Source organism: Prionailurus bengalensis, chromosome B1 (assembly GCF_016509475.1).
Source record: "Prionailurus bengalensis isolate Pbe53 chromosome B1, Fcat_Pben_1.1_paternal_pri, whole genome shotgun sequence".
NCBI classification, from domain to species: domain Eukaryota; kingdom Metazoa; phylum Chordata; class Mammalia; order Carnivora; family Felidae; genus Prionailurus; species Prionailurus bengalensis.
In genome coordinates, this window is record NC_057344.1 from 176,925,496 (window position 1) to 176,936,446 (window position 10,951).

The following is a 10,951-nucleotide window of genomic DNA, read 5'->3' on the forward strand; positions in this document are numbered from 1 at the left end:
CAGGCGCCCCTCAAATGTAATTCTAATGCCACCTGATATTCTTACTATATGCATGCTCTTGTGCTGAATGCTAATTAAGCAAACTGACAATTTTAGGTAAATGAACTGATCAACATTAAGCCAAGCATCTCAGGGTTGAGCTGAGGAAAAAAAAGAGATAAGTCAGTGGATCCTTCTTCTGCCTGAAGTCCCTATTAAACTTCTGATTCCATGACTTCAGAAAAAATAGGTGCCGATAATTCCTTCTTTCCCTTAAGGGGCTATATTCTAGCTAACTTTTGTATGTCTGTTTGTTCGTTTGTTTGTTTCCAGAAGAAAAAATTCAAGCTCTCATTTTTATTTTTCCACTGTAGGATATGTTATAAATAGTTTCATACTTTTCATTATTTTTTTAATTTTTTTTAATGTTTATTTATTTTTGAGACAGAGAGAGACAGAGCATGAAAGGGGGAGGGTCAGAGAGAGGGAGACACAGAATCTGAAGCAGATTCCAGGCTCTGAGCTGTCAGCACAGAACCCCACGCGGGGCTCGACCTCAGGGACTGTGAGATCATGACCTGAGCTGAAGTCAGACGCTTAACCAACTGAGCCACCCAGACGCCCCAAACTTTTCATTATTATCTAAGATTGGGGTTATCTTAGTCTGACATTGGGTGGGGTTTTTTTGTTTTCGTTTTTGTTGTTTTATTTTTGCTTCTGCTTTTACTTTTTCTTTTTTTTAATTTTTTTCACAGATTTTTTAGGATATAATTGACATATTTTAACTCTGATACTGTGTTTTTGGTGAAGAAATGAGAGATATAATTGCTACACATAGGAAACATCTTTAAAGAAAATACTACATGTTTTTTGGCCTTATATCCATGACTTCTAGACCCGAGCACCTAGTAGTGATCGGTAAATGTCTGTTGAATGAACAAATAAGTGAACAGCCACTGATGCCAAGAGGGATTCCAGGGAGAAGACACACCTCTTAGTTGGGAGCCTGTTAAACACAATGACACATCCAGACCTCATGTGACATGATATATTACAGGTTTAGGAAGTCAGTCTAGTGGATTGCAGACTACATTTTTGAAAATTAGAATAATATCAAGTAAATAAATAATGGAATGCATGTATTTCATGTTGGGTTATTTCTTATAAATTTGTTTCCATTATATATAGTTGATATCTTCCTTGGGTCATGATGTTGCAAGGGAAAAAAAATCAAACGGAAATAGCAACAAAAAGTGCTACCCTGCTTCAGGAAGATTCTAGTTCCCCAACTAGTTCCCTCATTACAAAATGTGGCTTGAAGTTCATTAGCAACAGATCCAATATACACTGCTACACATTTCTTGACTTATAAATATATGCATGTGTGCATACATGTGGAAAATATCTATATGAATGAATATTAGTTAATACAAGTGGATTCCTAGTGCTTTGTGTAAGGCAAAAAAAAAAAACAGTTTGCTGTATATATAACTTAAGTTTTCCACTTAGGCAATTTCCTTTTATATGACTGCAGAATTATCAAATGTTACAAGCCTTTGCCTTCAGAAGGTTTGTGTTCATTCATGAGATCTTTGAGAGAAATATTGCTTGTGTAAACGAACACATCTAATGACTAGTAGTGAAAGGAACATTACACTGGAAATGATGTAAAGTTGATAGAAACTTAAATTGAAGTGGGCTTAAAGCATTCCATTTCATCTATCAGAGGGTTTAGTGATTTCATGTGACTGATGGTACCTTTCATGTCACAAAATAATTTACAATGTCTTTTCTTTTTTTGAGGTGAATTCTATAGTTTGTTAGGGGGTTTATAGCTCTTTGTATCATTTGAAAGAAACTAATGTTACTGTGCATTAAGCATTTCAGTTGGGTCAAGCGCTATACTAAGAAAATTAGTTATTTAATCTTCACCAAACCGTATCAGATGGATTCTGTTGTTTTACTCATTTTCCAATACAGTTGAGAGAGATTAAGTCACTAGCCCAAGGTGACACATTTAGAAATATGTAGAGTTTGCATTTACACTCAATTCTCTGTAACCACAGAGCCCCCCATTTTTTTTTACTGCTATTCACTATTGTTTTTAACAGATATCTCTTATCAGTCTAGTAGTTTTTATGTACCTGATCTCATTCAATATTCAGAAAAAAATAGGTAAGGAGGGTATTTACTTTCAACAGAAAAATTATTTTGCCTGATTGTAGAAATACATTTTATTATAAAATATCCTTTAAATACAGTAGCCAGGAATAATATCTTAAAAAGTCACTTGAAATATCATCATTTAAATAAATCCAATATGAATTCTTTAAAACCTACAGCCCTTCCACCATGATTTTAAATTATACAAACATGCTTTTCATTTACCTGAGACATTTGTCTCAAACTTTTATCTTTTTTTAGAAGGCCTCCTGTATTTTCATGAGTGAAATGTTCTTCTAAATATTATTGAGAAAACAAAGAGTCACCTATATTTCATTTTTAAACTTGCCAGAAGTAAATTTATTTCTGAGGTAGCTAACTGCTTGAACATTTATAAAATTAGTGTTCTTCCATTTTTAATATGAAAAATCTTTTCTCTTAAATATTCTTCAAAAGCCCACCAACCCTCTGAATGTTTTTATTACTTTCTACTAAAATTCTCTGTCACTTGTTTAGCAGAATTTCTCCCAGATATCCAATGTTTTGTATGAATGATTTGTAGATCTTGTTTACATTGTCAAGACAGTGTTTTATTATTATTTGTATATTTTGTTCCTATCTACAAGAATGTTAGTTAATAGATATGATAGTTCATTTTATGTGTCAACTTGACTGGGCGAAGGGATGCCTGGAGAGCTAGTGAAACATTATTTCTGGGTGTGTCTGTGAGGGTGTTTCTGGAAGAAACTAGCATTTGAATTGATAGACAAAGTAAAGAAGATTGCCTTCACCAAAGCAGGAGGGAATCATTCTATCCACTGAGGGCCAGAATAGAACATAAGGGTGGAAGAAGGATAAATTTGTTTTCCATTTGAGCTGGGACATCCATCTTCTCCTGCCCTCAGACATCAGTGCTCCTGATTCTCAGGCCTTTGGGTTTCCTGGTTCTCCAGGTTGCAGATGGAAGATTATGAAACTTCTCAGCATCCATAATCCCATGAGCCAGTCCCCCATAGTGAATCTCTTTCTATATAGTTACAGATATTCCATTGGCTCTTTTCCATTGGAGAACCCCGACCAATATAATAGGGCAGGGAGCTGTCTACATTTGTAATGCCATCTTGTCAATATCTTTTTTTAAAATCTTTTAATGTTTATTTATTTTTGAGACAGGAAGAGAGTGTGAGTGGGGGAGAGGCAGAGATAGAGAGAGAGAGAGGAGAGAGGGAGAAAGAGAGAGAGAATCTGAAGCAGGCTCCAGGCTCTGACCTGTCAGCACAGAGCCCAATGCGGGCTCGAACCCAGAACCATGAAATCATGATGTGAACTGAAGCCAGACACTTAACTGACTGAACCACCCAGGTGCCCTGATTTGGTTATTTTAATAATTGTGAGTAATGTCAAAGAGCAGAAAATAGTGTATTTAACAAGCTCAGGGAAACCCACTTGTGCTACATCCAGTAAATGTAAGTTATTTGCTTCCATGACTATGATTAATTTGGGGGAAAATAAAGCATTATAGGTTGTACTGAAGTTCTACAAGTCTCTCCAAATACAGCCATCTTAGTCCCTCCTTCACTTCATAGAAGTAGCAAATATCCTAATGTGTTTGAGCACCTCCTCCACCCAAGTATATATAATTTTACTAGTCATGCAAGTGACCATAAAGAATATGTGGCATACTTTTAAATTGCACATAAATGGTATAATGCTTTGTTACATTTTCATTCCAAGTAGACTTTCAATATTTTTCTATGTTGTTTCTTTCCATTTTTTAAATTTTATTGGCCTTTTATTATACTATTCATGCCATGTGTGAAGGGAAGAGAATGTGAAATATAATAGCATGCTACATTAGAAACAATTGGTGAAGGCATTTTTTCATTCTAGAGTCGCCATTTTATTGGGAATGCATTTTGCTGAACCTTCAAAATAAGGACAAGAAACTACTTTTGTTTAAATGAAGTGACTTGATCATAAATGAAATTTAATTGGAACCTTTTCTGTTACAGAGAGCTACATTAAAATAGAGGTTTAATTGGAGCAACACTGTAGAATTGTTTGGTTCTCACACACTTTAAAAAATTGTATTTGTCCCTCTGCGGGGATAAAGCCTGATTGTGAGTCTGCCAAATAGAATGCTCCATGCTGTGGGGAACCAGTGGGATATGATAAGTTCTTCACAACGTTGAAAAGAAGTCGTGATTCAGAAATACGAAAAATGTGAAAGAATTCTATTCAATGGGACTATCAATTAATTAACCCATTATGTTTTTGTGCGTGACTCTGAGAATCTCTTTAATTTTAAATATATCTTGCAGAAGAAAATGGAGTGATTACAGGCTCTGACAACTAATGACTCTCCTTTTATAATCATCTAGAGGGGGAAGGAAGTAAGAGGTTTCTCTGTTCTGTCTTCAGTCTCTTCTTTCTGTCATCATCCACCATTTATTTGTATTTGCCACTGCATTCATTTGTTCAACCAGTATTTGTTGAATGCCTACTATGTAGTATTGATAGAACTCTTCAAATTGCTCACAGTCTAGTGAGCAAGGAGATACTGATGTCTACCTCTTCATTGATTCAAGAGTAATCTTCTTTAAAATATTGAATGTGAACTTTATGGATTTATCTTGACTGCTGGAAAGCATACTGTAGTTTCCTCATGAGAAAAGGAAGACCCAGGTAAGGCCACTCCATCCCCAAGACTTGTACCTCCATTCCTAGGAACCGAGGGTATGCTCCTGCAATATTCTTGCTCCTGGGAAGATCAGTCCCACTCTAGCCCCTATAAAATACTCGCAGCTACCCAGATTTGCTGTGGTTCTCTCTGGTAACCTCATCAAGCTTTCCCCCCTATTTTATATCGTTTTTTTTTTAATCCAGATTCATCCTGGAACTATTAGCTCCATTGTGTTTCAAAAAATATCACTCTTACCTCTGTCACACAGTCTGTAGAATACAGTGTGTACCAAGAAAAAAAGGTACCGAATGAGGGACGTTGACTCAGTGTTCCAGTCTTGGCTTTACAGTTCTCAATGTGACATTTGAATCTTGTTTTCACTTCGCTTCTCCTTGCAAAATAAAAATAATCTCTTCCTGCTCAGTGGGTTGCTACAAGTTAAAAATTACATAATATTGATTTGTTTGAAAAGTTTTGATCACCTTACAAAGATGTAATAATATGGAGAATATTGATAAGTATTAAAATAAATTTCAGTGATAGGATTTATTAAGATTACATTCAAATGTATAAATAATAATCTCTTTGTATACATAATACAAAATTGTCATAGGATATACCTTTTAAATTAAAACGCAAGGTTTCAGACCATGAGTCAGAGATACAATGTGATCATTAATGGAGCTGTTACAGACTTTTTAATTGGAAAATGAAATAGTCATAGCCCTAGAGTAAACTTGACACCTTGTTTGTTATCTGAGACTTGATTTTGTGCTATAATTACTTTAGGATCCCATTAAAGTTTCAGGCTAACCAAATGATTGAGCTATACATGTGAATAAACCTGAACTATGTGCAAAGTGAATTCTTTGATAAATATATCCTGCTGATTTGGTTTCAAGGGAATCTGCACTAATTTCAGGTCCTTTTCATTGAAAACCTAAGAGGCAGTCACTTGGAAAGAAGCATCAAAACATGTGCCTTGAGATAAGAAAACAGACTTTCAAAGTGCTAATTTATGACTTGTAATTAGCAGCAATGCTGTTTACTCTGTGTTTTCATCCCAGTAAAGTTTGAAACTCTTTCCAGTAACTCAACATCATTACATATCAATTCTGTGTCCAGGATAAGTGTTGTGGGAGAAAAAAAAAAGGGGGGGGGGAGAATGTGACCTCTGATTGTGAGGTTTCTAGTCAACTAGGAAGGAAAAAGACATTAATTGAGCCCCAACTATTTTCTAGGAAATAGGAAAAGAACTATTTTATCTAATCTAATCCTTATAATCAAGTTTAGCAGGAAGATACTGTAATCCCTCACATTTAATTCTCTTAATTGAGTTTAGGAAAAGGACACTTTAATTCCCTTTGGGGGATAAACAAATTCAGTTGAATGGCTCATAAAGTCACTCTTTTGAGCATTCAATAAATCCAGAATCATACAATTTGTATGTTTCAGAACTTATAGCTGCTATCATGGGGTCTCTTAAGTGTTAAAATGTGCATGTGTGTGGATGCCTGGGTGTCTCAATCAGTTAAGCTTCTGGCTTTTGATCTCAGTTCCAGTTTTGATCTGAGTGTCACAAGTTCAAGCCCCCTGTTAGCCAAAGTGGAACCTACAATTTTTAAAAAAGTGTTTGTTTGTTTTTGAGAGAGACAGAGTGCGAGAGGGGGAGGGGCAGAGAGAGGGAGACAGAATCCAAAGCGGGCTCCAATTTAGAGGCTGCAGATTATGAAGATAATCCCTTTGACGCAGAGCTCAAACTCACGGACTGTGAGATCATGAACAGAGCCAAAGTCAGATGCTTAACTGACTGAGCTACCCAGGCGCCCCATGTGGAGCCTACTTAAGAGTAGGCTCTTTTTTAAGAGCAGTGTCTGGGACTGACAATCTGTCCCTAGTCCCACACCTGCCAGTGGCACCTGGGACTGATGGTCTGTCCCTGGGCACACACTCATATATATACATATATACACCCATATATATACATATACACACACACTCATATATATACATATGTATGTATATATATATATATATATTAATGAATTGAAGGCAATGTATATAATATATATAGTAATGCTTTTAGCAACTGAAAGATATAGCAATGAACACAGGAGGCAAATCCTTGCCCTCATAGACACCTTTTAGAGAAAGAGAGAATTGCAATATATTGCAATAAATAAATAATACAATTTCAGTTAGCACTTCAGTTATGGTCTCAAGAAAAATAAAGCAAAGGGATTAAGACTGATGGGGGAGGCATTTTAGAGTAGCTGGATAAGGCTTTTCTGAAAAAAATGACATTTGACTAGAAACTAGAACAAAATGTAGGAGAGAATCTTATAAGTAAATCTGAGCCAGAAAAGGCAGCAAGTGGAAATGGTCAAAATTTGGACAAAACTTGGAAGATGTAAGGAATAGAAAGATGGTTGATTGGGACCTAGCAAACAAGAAAATGGTGCAAATTGTAGCATAATCTTTATTAAATTTTATACTCCCAAACCATGGTGAATAATTTGAATTTTATTCTAAGGGTGTTGGAAAGCTTTTAAAATCTTTTGAGCATAATTTTGGCCTGATTCAATTAGAAAAGAAACAACAACAACAACAACAAAACAAACAAGCAAAAACAAATACGAGGAGAGCAGCTTCAGGCACTGAGGAGATTAGGACTGGAGAGTTGAACTGGTTTCAGCAGGAGACAGGTACAGGGTTATGCAGGTGGTCTAGGTGATCGGTTACAACTGCTTGGAATGGGGTCATGACAGGAGGAATTGAAAAATGATTGAATTCAGAATATATTTTGCCATTTGCAACGATGTGGATGGAGCTAGAAAGTATTATGCTCAGTGAAATAGGTCAGAAAAAAGACAGATACCATATGATTTCTGTCACATGTGGAATTTAAGAAACAAAACAAAGAAGCATAGGGAAAGTAAGAGAGAGAGGTAAGGGGTGCCTGGGTGGCTCAGTTGGTGAAGCGTTGACTTTGGCTCAGGTCATCATTTCACAGCTCGTGAGTTCGAGCCCCAGGTCGGGCTTTGTGCTGACAGCCCAGAGTGTGGAGCCTGTTTCAGATTCTGTGTCTCCCTTTCTCTCGGCTCCTCCCCCACTTGCACTGTGTCTCCCTCTCTCTCTCTCAATAATAAATAAACATTAAAAAATATATATAAGAAATTAAAAGAGAGAGAGAGAGAGAGAGAGAGAGAGGTAAACCGAGAAACAGACTCTTAACTATAGAGAACAAACTGATGGTTACCAGAGACAACCTGGGTAGAGGTATGAGTGAAATAGGTGATGAGGATTAAGGAGTGCACTCATTGTGATGAGTATCTGGTGATATATGGAAGTGATGTATGGAAGTGTTGGATCACTAAATTGCACACCTGAAACTAATATTACACTGTATGTTAACTAATTGCAATTTAAATTCAAAAAAAAAAGAAACAAAATGTATTTTGAAGATAGCCATGATATGGCATATTAGAATTCTTGTGTACATTAAATTAGATAATGAATGTAAAAGTTTTATCATGCTTTTGGTATCAGGATGGTAGGCAACTATTAGATTAGAAAAAAATCATGAAATTAAAAGCATTATATCCTAAAGCCAATATAGAAAGGTTTTAAATTTCTGCTCAAAATTAAAGTTATAGTAGTCAACAAATTGATTTTTATTTTTAATCTTTTAATTGACAAAAGATATTGAAAATCCAAAATAGTTCTCAGTTTTTTTCTTTTATATTTTCTTTGTACATTTAAAATGGGAATGCTTTATTGGTTAAATATGGAAGTGCCCAGAAATTAATACCATTTTTTTAGAACATGCTTACATAATGTATTGGTGCCTTAAAATATGCATCAGTTACACATATAAGTTGGTTTTATACTGAATTCTAATGTGTGTGTGTGTGTGTGTGTGTGTATTTGGGTATGGGACTGTGTTTGAGCCCTTGTGGTTATTTGGTATTCTCAGGGTATGATACTAATGTAAATAATTACAAAATTAAAAATTCCTCAGAGTAAACCTACTTGGGACCAATGTTCAAAGCTGCCTGTCTAAACTAATGACATATAATTTGTGCAGATCAAAGTAGTAAATTTTAATTAGTAATGGTGCAGTTAATAATAATCTTGGAACATGTTATGTAAGACTGACACTGAGTTGGGTAAGAAATAAAAAAAACAAAACTGTGGTTGACAAGCAAAGTGAAACAAAAGTGTTAATACCTATAGGCTTCTGCTTCTGAATGGTAATCTGGCTCAGCTCATCTATTGTAGGGCAGAACCTGTTTATCAGGGGGTAGCCAGATGTTCAGCTTCCAATGTTGGCGATCTTCTTCAAGGCTTTACTAGTTTTCTTCAACTTGTTAATTAGAACTATAAAAACTGTTTTTGGAGGGAGGTGAAAATTGAGAAGTACAACTTATATTTAAGTCATTATCTTGTAGGCTATTAAGCTCCAAAGTAAGACACTGGAATTATTTTGGGTTACTAGGAATATATATATGTTGTAGTATAATAAAAGAATATTCATACATTATGCAGTTCTCATAGAGAAATGTTTTAAAGGAATTTTATTTTTTTATGTTTTTAAAATTTTTAAAGTTTCTTTATTTTTTTTATTTTGAGAGATACAGAGACAGCATGATTAGGGGAAGGGCAGAGAGACAGGGAGAGAGAGAGGGAGAGAGAGAGAGAGAAAAAGAGAGAGAGAGAGAGAAACAATCCCAAGCTGGCTCCACATTGCCAGTGCAGAGCCCAACGAGGGGCTCGAACTCATGAAACCACAAGATTATGAGCTGAAAACTGAAATTCAGATGCTTAACCAACTGAGCCACCCAGGAACCCCTTAAAGGAAATTTTTAATTGTACTTCCAAAAACAATGCTTCACACCTTTGAGTTAGAGAATCTAAGGAATAAAATTTGGGAAAGATCTTTAGCATAGGGCTTCTCAAAATTTAATGTGCATACAAATCACTCAGGGGTTTATGTTAACATGTAGATTCTAACTCAGGAGTATTGGGAAAGTATCTGAGATTTTGTTTTTCTAATAAGATCCCAAGTGATAGTGATGAATCACACTTTGACTATCAAGGTTCTAGATAACTGAAAAAGACAAGAAAAAGCATAACACTTAAGTGATTCTTCTTTAGGTTGATATAGAAAGTTTCTTTAACATTCTGCTTAACATTAAAGAGCTAAAACTGAGAATAATAAATAATGCATATGGAAGTGTTTAGGAAAGATTTTATAACACGCTAATCAACAGACATTCTTAGAACCTAGGGAAAATTTTCGTAAGAAGCTCTCAGTGCTTCCCCTCAACCAATCTTGGAAATTTCTGTTTAGTCTAGGAGTATACAGTTTAATCATTAGATGATCTCCTAAAACTATGGTCCATTCATTGACTGTGTTTGTATCATCACTGACCTTGTTTACCTTCTGCATTTTTCTTGCCTCATGTCTTGCCTAAGGCTATGAAAGCAATGCTTAGCTAAATGAATCCTTGTAAATTAATGAATTTCTTCTTTTCTAAAACAAATACATGAAAGACTCATATTGGTTGATACTTTTAAAAGTATGATCCTGTTGTATGTGCTTTCTCACCATGTCTTTGTTCATGAAAAAGAAAGCAATTTGCATTTAGTTTCTTCCCAACACCTTTACCCCAAATTGTGTAATAAAACAATTCTCTGTCCAGAATCAGTTTTACCATATAGTAAATGCCACACAAAACGCAGAGTAGTGATTTGAGAGTGATAGCTTCCTAAGTTTTTAAGTTGAGAAAGGCAAGCCTACATACAGAGAGATTCTCAACTGCCTTCTTGGTCATGAGGGTAGAGACCCACTTGAGCTGAGATCAGCTTGCAGTGGATATCCTAACAGAAAAAGGGTACTCAAGCTGCTGTGAACCCAGCCTGAATTCCAAACCACATCCTCTTTTTTCTTAGTCTATGAACATCTGCTGTCTACACAAGACGGAAAATTGAGCCTAGGTTCCAATAACTACTCTATTTTTAACTTACTTAATAGAGATATAATTTGAGGTGCCTGTCAACATTTAATAGAAGTGGAATACTATGGTTTACCTTACAGAATTTTAAAGATAAAGAAGGTCTAAG